We start from the raw sequence: 8,543 nt of genomic DNA on the forward strand, positions 1-8,543 counted from the left end.
AACGGACCATAGTAGAGCCTGGCTTCAGAGAGTCGTCAGGGTGTCACGTTGAGGCTTCGAAAACCTAGCGGTTAAATAGTCGTAACCTTTCAAACCTCGTGAACCGCTGGCGCTTGTCATACATCTTCCCGTTGTTCAGTGAAAGGAAAACTGCAGGTACATTGCAGGAAAAGTCTGTGTATATAACCGGGAGCCCCAGCGTTTGTGTAGTTAGGAATGCTCCTTTTGCTGGTTTTTACCTCAGTAGGCGAAAAAAGCGGCCGCACAAGAAAAAAATGCTGCGTTGGAATTGACGCAGAAAGGCTTCAGTCGCGCAAGAAAAGAATTTGCTCTCGAAATGACGCAAAACAGCTCCAGCATACGAAATTAAAGCAAGCACAAAAAGAGCAGAACTCCCGCTGGCGCAGTTTCAGGAAGGGGGTGCGCGAGCACTGAGAAGGCGGGAAATTTGAACTGCATATTCATCAGGAGAGGAGTGAGACAGGGTGGCGAAGAGCGTGATGGGTGGTAGCAGTGAGCGGATAACGGCGCCACCGCCCATTAGGGCGAATCACTGCCCTGCACTACCGACAGCCTTCACATTGAGTGGAACGGCTTTAATTTTCTTATAGCCGATATTCAATAGCGCAGAATGCATGCAGGCAACCGTGCGAGTGCACCGCCATATCTGTGCCCAAGCGTCTGTTGCCAAGGCGACGTTGTACTCCCGGACCCTAGATCAGGCACCCCTCTCCTTCTCCATGCCTTCATGGCGACCAGGCAGGCCTCGGGCCGCGCGTCACCTTGGGTTCCCGTGCAAGGCGTGTGCGAGTGATTCGATAGTCAGTTGTGCCGCGATAGCGTTGGTCATGCGAAAAGTCGCGATTCCGCTCATGAGTGTGACAACCTAATCTGCAATTCAACCCCAGCCTCGGCGCACACCTACGAGCATAGCTAGGCAAAACTGGATGCCACTCACTCGCACTCACTCAAAAAAAATATATTCATCCTAACGCACTCACTCGCACTCGCACTCGCCACTCCGCCGTCACCACGCGCACTCACTCGCACTCACGCTCGCCACTCCACTCTTACTACTCACACTCACTCGCGCTCACGCTCACCCCTCCGTCCCACCACTCGCACTCACTCGCACTCACGCTCGCCACACGGGCCTCACTACTCGCACTCACTCCCGTTCACGCTCACCACTCGTCGTCAACATTCGCACTCACTCGCACTCACGCTGGCCACTCCGCCCTCACCACTCGCACTCACTCCCGCTCACGCTCGCCACTCATCCTCACCACTCGCGCTCACGCTCACCACTCGTCGTCACAACTCGCACTCACTCACGCCAAGGAGGTTGCATAGTTCTTACAACCTCCTTGACTCACGCTCACGTTCACAAATCATCCCCACCACTCACTCACTCGCGCTCACGCTCACCACTCATCGTCACCACTCGCATTCGCCGCTTACAGTGCCTCGCACTCACACTCACCACTTGCAATAACCACTCACAATCACTCGTAATCACCACTCGCTTCCTCCACTCACACGCACTCTCCACTCCGACCACCCAGTCACACTCACTCACAAGCACCGCAAATTCACATTCCCACTGACTGTGTTTTTACAGCACCGGAGTTTAAACTTCGCCTTTATTGTAAACCACATGAATCGTTCCATTTTGTGGAGACCTTCAATGCGGCCCTATTGACACCGACACTACTATGTTACGTGAAGCGAGAAAAAAATTTGGCGCCTTAAGAGATAAGCTTCACATTGGCTATGAGGCATGCCCCAAAACAATCATTAACTTGATCCAACTTGATCCAACTGAAAAAAAAGAAAAGCCTGTATTACGAGAATTGAAGCGCGAAGCTTTCTTTCTCCCGTGCAACCTGAGTCAAAGTCAAAGTTTAAAATCGAAACTGATTCAACAGTGTGTCGCAATCCGCCTTTTTCAAGACGCCACTGCGCATGCGTGAAGCCCTAGCGGTGAATGCGAAAAACTGTTTGGAGGGCCACTGCGCCATCCGTCTGCAGCGTCCACGATACTCGGCTGAGCCCCATGCCTCGTCGGCAACGTGATCTGCAAATATCTAGCCACTTCTGTGTAGTGTGAATGCAATGCCGCTTTCGTATGCTGCGTACAAGTGCACCTCTAGGGCCTAGGGTGACACTGAGAAGGAGCGTTTTTTTCGCTTCCCGTCAGCTACGCGCGACCGGCAACGCCGAGATGCCTGGATTAGGGCTGTGAGACGCCCGTCTGAAAATGGGCAGCGAAATTAACCGCAGTTAAGTTTAACCGTGGTTACGAAACTTTAACCGCGGTTATCACAAACTGAGGTTTTGTCTGCTACACACGAAATTCCGATTGTGGTGACCGCGGTCACTTTGTTGTGAGCGTAACAAAAAATGAAGTACCACACTTTTAACTTAACGAGAAAAAACAAAAGAGAAGCAGTGTAGATAAAACGAAATATCGTTAAAGCAGTCGCTTCAGACCCAAACGCAACGCACTCGCGCGCGGAGAGGAGAGGGGCTTCACCAACTGCTCGCAACCGGCTTGGTTTGCTCAGGTCTGCTCGGTGTTGGGAACTTTAGGCTTAAGATCGCGGTGGATATTTGACCGCCGCTATCTCTACAACTGCGAATTAGAACTGGACGTCGAGCATTGCCGCTGCGCTTTCGAGCAGCAGTCGTCGTGCTCGCATCCGTCATCCAATCCAAGACCCTGACCCTCACTTTCTCCGTTTATGGCGCCGGCGTAAACGACTGCAGCGCTCCTTCCGCTCCCAACCCCAAAACACTCAGTTCGCTTCCAGAATCGCTGCTCTACGAGACGAGATTGTTACCCACTGCGCTTCCCTCGAACATTCTCGATGGAGTGCTCTCTGCGACAATCTTGACTCTGCTTTGCACTCACGATCAACATGGTCTCTTTTTAAATCTCTCCTAGGCACTAAGCCCACGCTTGCTCCCACTTTAGCTAAAGCTCTTGCTCAAGGAACAGCCTCCGACCTCTTCAACCTACTAGCCTCTCTTTATCTCCCGCCCCCTCTTACTCCTAGCTATATGGACTACTCAGGTGAACCTAATTCTGATCTGGACCGCCCTTTCACTCTCCGGGAGCTCGAGGCGGCCCTGGTTGGAAATGCTAAACGTTCTGCTCCTGGAGAAGACGCCATCACATACACGGCTCTCCGCAACCTCCCCGACAATGCGAAAGAGTTCCTCCTCCAGATTTTTAATCAAGCTTGGGACAGTGGCAGCCTACCTAGCTCCTGGACGTCTTCCCTTATTACCATGATTCCCAAAACTTTATTCCTTTATTAATTCCGTATTCCCCATAATAAAAAAAACAAAAAAATTCGGGGAACGAAACCCGCTCCAGCCAAGCTATGGCAGGTTAACAGCCAATAAAAAATAAATAAAAAGGAGCGATAGCCCAAAAATATTTTTTTTTTTGTAGAAACCAATTTGTAGATGAGAAAAAAAATGATACTTAGCACCAAACCAAACTCTCCACGCTTACCCAAATCTCAGGGAGCAAGCTAATAGCGAAGTGGTTAAGCACTAATGACAAAACAAAATCAGAATCAGTACAAATAAAACATACACACTAAGGCAGCCCCGCACACTGCGAAAAGAAAAAGGTAAACAGTGCACATATTATGTGGCATCGCACAGTATCGAAAAGCGGTCTACAACGCTATATAGCTGACACCAGTCAACAAAAAGTGGCACCTATGACTAGCTTGTGAAAGCGTATCTCGCAAAGTTTCAAAAGCGGGGAGAAACAGCATGACGCTATATCTTTGTACACTGCATAAGAAAAAGACAGACAAATCTCAGTGCATGTTGCGCTTGCACGAGAGAACTCCAGTCCCACAGCGAATCAGGATACGGTAGCCAGCACAAATCTGCAGCCCCGCACACTGCACACATCAAACTAGAAAATGCTATTCATGTGATACTGCAGCCCCGCACACTGCAAAGAACAAAAGCCAGTCACACTAACACGGAAAAAAGAAACTGAGCACATCACTCGCGGAAAAGTACATCTTGACTCGGGTTGCTGGATATCTGTCACACTTCAGGCAGTGCCTTTGAAATAAACTCAACGAGTTCCGTTAAAATTTTTACTGCTACACAGTCATTCAATACTGTCCGTAAATGAGGTGGTTCCAGTGCTTTTCTTATTACATTGTGGAGTCGTCGAACGTACACAACTGTTCTTGTACAATCTTGTAAATAGTGAGAAAGGGAAGGTGCGTCTTGTCCACAGAAGCATCGACATGTTACCGTCAGTTGTAACCTATAAAAATAATGTGGGAACCGTCCATGTCCAGTGATCAATTGAGTTAGCTTTTTTGGTGGAGGGAAGAAGGAGGGAATGTCCAATACATTGGGTATCCATCTGTACAGTTCTGTGTCGGTATTTTCCGTCGACCACCTTCGCTGCCATTGCAGGTGACCCTCTTTTGTTAATCGAGATCTCATCATGCGTTTGGACAGTTTACCGCGGGCATCTTCTCCTCTCGTAGCCGCACTTGCCGCCACCATGTCCGCCAGCTCATTGCCCCAAACACCTGAGTGCCCCGGTACGTGATAAAGATGCACAGAAACAACATTCGCGAGAGAAAGGATGGCTATTTTCAATTGGCGAACTACGGTGGATTGATTAAACGGGTTGTCAAGGGCGGTTAGGACAGAGAGGCTGTCAGTGTAGATGTGAACCGGAGAAGAAGGTGGATTATCAAGCAAAAACTGAAGTAGTTTGTTCAGGGCTAGTGCTTCTGCGTCGAACGAAGAGGTTGGGGTAACGAGCCGGTAACGGCGCACTCCTGTAATAGAATCAGGCCCAGACATGATAACAAAGCCAGCACCAGCTGAAGTAGAAGTATGCGACCCATCTGTGTAGGCGTGTAGGCCAGGGATTCGTAATCTTTGGTTAGCATCGGCAGCATTAAGCCTCCCGCTGCTAATTCGAATCAATCTGGCTGGATGTGTGAGAGAGACAGTGGGAAGGTCTACGTCGGATGGTTCGCAATTAATCGAGTTGAACGTGATGGATTGCCGCTCCGAAAACAGGAGAAACATAAGTACTTGGATGTCTAGGTGTATGTCTAGAGGTAACGTATTAGCTATTACCTCTAGAGCAGCCGTTCTTGTTGTCGTGTACGCCCCTGTGACCGCAAACAGTGTAGATCTGAGAAGCGAGCGTACTCTTGCCCGAAGCATGGAGTGTTGACTCGTATACCACCACGCAGGAGCGGCGTACGAAACGGCTGGCATCACAACCGAATGATGTAATAGGCGAAGATGCTGTCTATTTACAATGGTGTGCATACGACTGAAGCGTATCATAGAGACCGCAAGGTTTTCGACAATGGTTCTGAGGTGATTAACGTGAGCGACAAAGGTTAAATGGTTGTCGAAAACAACCCCAAGGAGCCTCATCTCAGGCACATATCGTAATGACGTCCCGTGAAGTCTCACTGTGGGTTTTCGGCTTGCTCCTCGTTCTCCTCTCGAAACCAGTAAGCAGGAACATTTCGTCGGATTAATCCGAAGTTTGGCGTTGTTGCTCCAAGTGGTAATTCTCTCCAAGGCTTGGCGAGCCGCTGTCTCAAGCTGCCTTCGCGTATCGCCATGTATGACAACGATCGTGTCATCCGCGTATGCCTGAAGATATACGTTATCAGGCATCGGAATAGAGAGCAGACCATGGATATAAGCATTCCATAAAACCGGGCTTAAAGGTGAACCTTGGGGGCTTCCCTTTGTAGCTGCATGGGTAATGCTTCCGGAGTGGGAAAGAAATGACATTGTTCGGCCCTCCAAAAAGGAATGCAATAGCCGGTATATATTGCTAGGGCACCGTTGTGACCGGAAGAAATATAGAAGCCCCGGATGCCAAATTGAGTCAAAGGCGCCGGCAAAGTCCAAAGATATGACCAAAGATAAGTCACCTTTATCCCTGCGTTCTTGCCGGGAGCGACGGAGATCCACCAAGGCAGTCGTCGTATTCTTCCCCTTAGTAAAACCATACTGGTGAGGATGGAGGAGACCAGATTGATAAAGGAAGAACGGGAATTTAGCATCCTCTCCAGCAGCTTCCCCAGCATAGATGTAACACAAATTGTTCGGTATGACGAGGGTTGATGTCGTGGCCTTCCAGGTTTTAAAAGGAACGTAACCCGGGCAATGTTCCACTGGGACGGAAAGTGTCCAAGCTGAAGGCAGGTGTTAAACAGATTGAGGAAGAATGGGGAAATGTGGGTAATTAATAGCTGAGTCATAACAGTAGTAATACCGTCAAATCCAGGGGCTGAATTAGGGTTCAGGCGGCGGGCGGCTGCTCGTAATTCGGTTTGGGTGAAGTAGACGTCTTGGTGATCCGTCTGATATGGTGTGTGAGCAACAAACGTGCGTAACGCCATGTGAGCCAACGTATCAGTCTCCCTCGTATCCTCTGATATAAGTGTCTTTAGAAGAAGGTCGGCAGATTGTATGGTGCCAGTTGTAGAGCTGCCGTCAGCTTGCAGAAGAGGAGGCAATACTGTTGGAACTGTATAGCGGCTAAATGCGGCTTCAAAGGGACGCCCGAATAAGCTTCTTCTTGTTTCCCATGAACACGCCTGTCTTGCTGCAGTGACCTTCGCTTCTTCTATGTGAATCCTGTAGTCACTGAGGGCTTTGTAATAGGTAAACTTGAGATGTGCTCGTTGAAGCGCATCCTTGCATCGCTGAAAATGCCGACGTAGAACACGGACTGCAGACCTCTCCTTAGCAAGGGAATCGGCCCACCACATGTTTCCGCTGTGTTTTTTTTTTTGGGACGCTCTCGTACTTCTTTTTGACACGATCAAACTTTGTATAAAATGCATTAACTGCAGAATCGATGGCTTCGGGCGTGGCAAAGCATAGCGGATCGATGTCGTGAAACCAAGGATCACTTGTCAAGTGCTCAATCATGTGACGTGTAGCCGCTTTCGTTAGGCGTCTCTTACGAGGAAATGTAACTGACAGAGGGCTAAAAACTATTAAGCGATGATCTGACAAAGAAGGCGTGTCATGGACTTTCCAATGATTACCACCTTCCCAAACAGGGCCAAGCACCATCGTCAGGTCAATCCACGACTCTGCATACTGATTCAGAAATGTCGGCGGCGATGTCGGATCATTCAGTAGCTGCAGTCCAGTGGCAAGCAAAAAATGTGCTAACTGCTGCCCACGAGTGTTTAATACGGTGCCACCCCACAAGGGGTTTCGGGAATTGAAATCCCCTGCCAGTGCCATATTGACACAATTGTAGCGCTCGATGACATCATTCAGTAGAGTGAGTATGTAATCTAGTGGAACGGACGGCGCAGCATATGCAGCAATCAAAAGCATAATAAATTCCTTGTGTTGTATTTTGATTGCAACCACGTAAGGAGCCAAATAAACAGGAAAGACGTCAAAGTTTCGTCGAGGCAATAAAATCATACCATGAGGAGCCTCCTGATTGAAAAACGTGAGGTAATGGTGCGGCACTCCTGGTACAGTTGACCCCCGGGCGTATGGATCAGAAATAAAAGCCACGTCAATGTGATGCGCCTCGATGAAGTCAACTAAATGAGAAGTTGCAGTGCGCGTGTGGTTGAGGTTAGCTTGCAGGAAATTTAGCGTAGCCATAATAAATAAATGAAGTGAAAGGGCTTGTTGAAGTGCTTTAGGCGGTGGATGGAACGCAGAGAGCGGGCGTAGAAGGTAGGTCGTAAGTTGTTTTCGCTTTTAGCCTAGAGATTCGAAACGCAACCATGAAGCAACATGGCGCATTAAAAGCGTGGTCGAACCGCCGACCCGCTGCGCGACACTCCCTGCACACCACTTTTTCCTGATCAGTCACTGGGCACTCTGCCGACGCATGAGAATCCGCACAATAAGCGCAGCAAAGAATCTGCGCATTGCATCTTGTTGCGACATGTCCGTATGTGCAGCACTTATCACAGGCAGCCACATAGAAGTTTTCTTTAATTGGACAAGAAGTCCAACCAACCAAGATTCGTTCCCTGTCCTTCAATAATCTATAGACCGATGGAGATACTTCTACAATGTGCACATTATTACCAGACCGGTCTTTGAAATATGTACGATGCTTGAACTCTTGCTCAGGAATGTTGAGATTGTTTCTGGCATTTATGTTACTCCTTAGCAACGCAGGAACTACACTGGGGTCCACCCCAGATATCTTGAATTGAGGTAGGCGGCGGGGAGGTCGGGATGTCTTCAGTGCAGTCTTTAGGTGAGCATGGGATTCTATCGCCCTTTGTAGGTTGCCTATTGAAGCTTGATCGGCTGATACGACTGTCAGACCAGAGCGTGTGGGGATGAGCTTTACTTGCTTCACTCCGATTTACTTGCTTCAACCTGGAAAACCTCCTTCCATCGCTAACCTTCGGCCTATATCCTTAACGTCATGCGTTGGTAAGACCCTTGAGCGTATGGCGCTGACTCGCCTCTCTGAATTTCTCGAAAAGAGGGACTTCTTCCCTCATTCTCTCATC

This window comes from Haemaphysalis longicornis, unplaced genomic scaffold (genome assembly GCF_048455015.1).
Source record: "Haemaphysalis longicornis isolate Haplotype H1 unplaced genomic scaffold, Haemaphysalis longicornis Haplotype H1 scaffold_14, whole genome shotgun sequence".
NCBI classification, from domain to species: Eukaryota; Metazoa; Arthropoda; class Arachnida; order Ixodida; family Ixodidae; genus Haemaphysalis; species Haemaphysalis longicornis.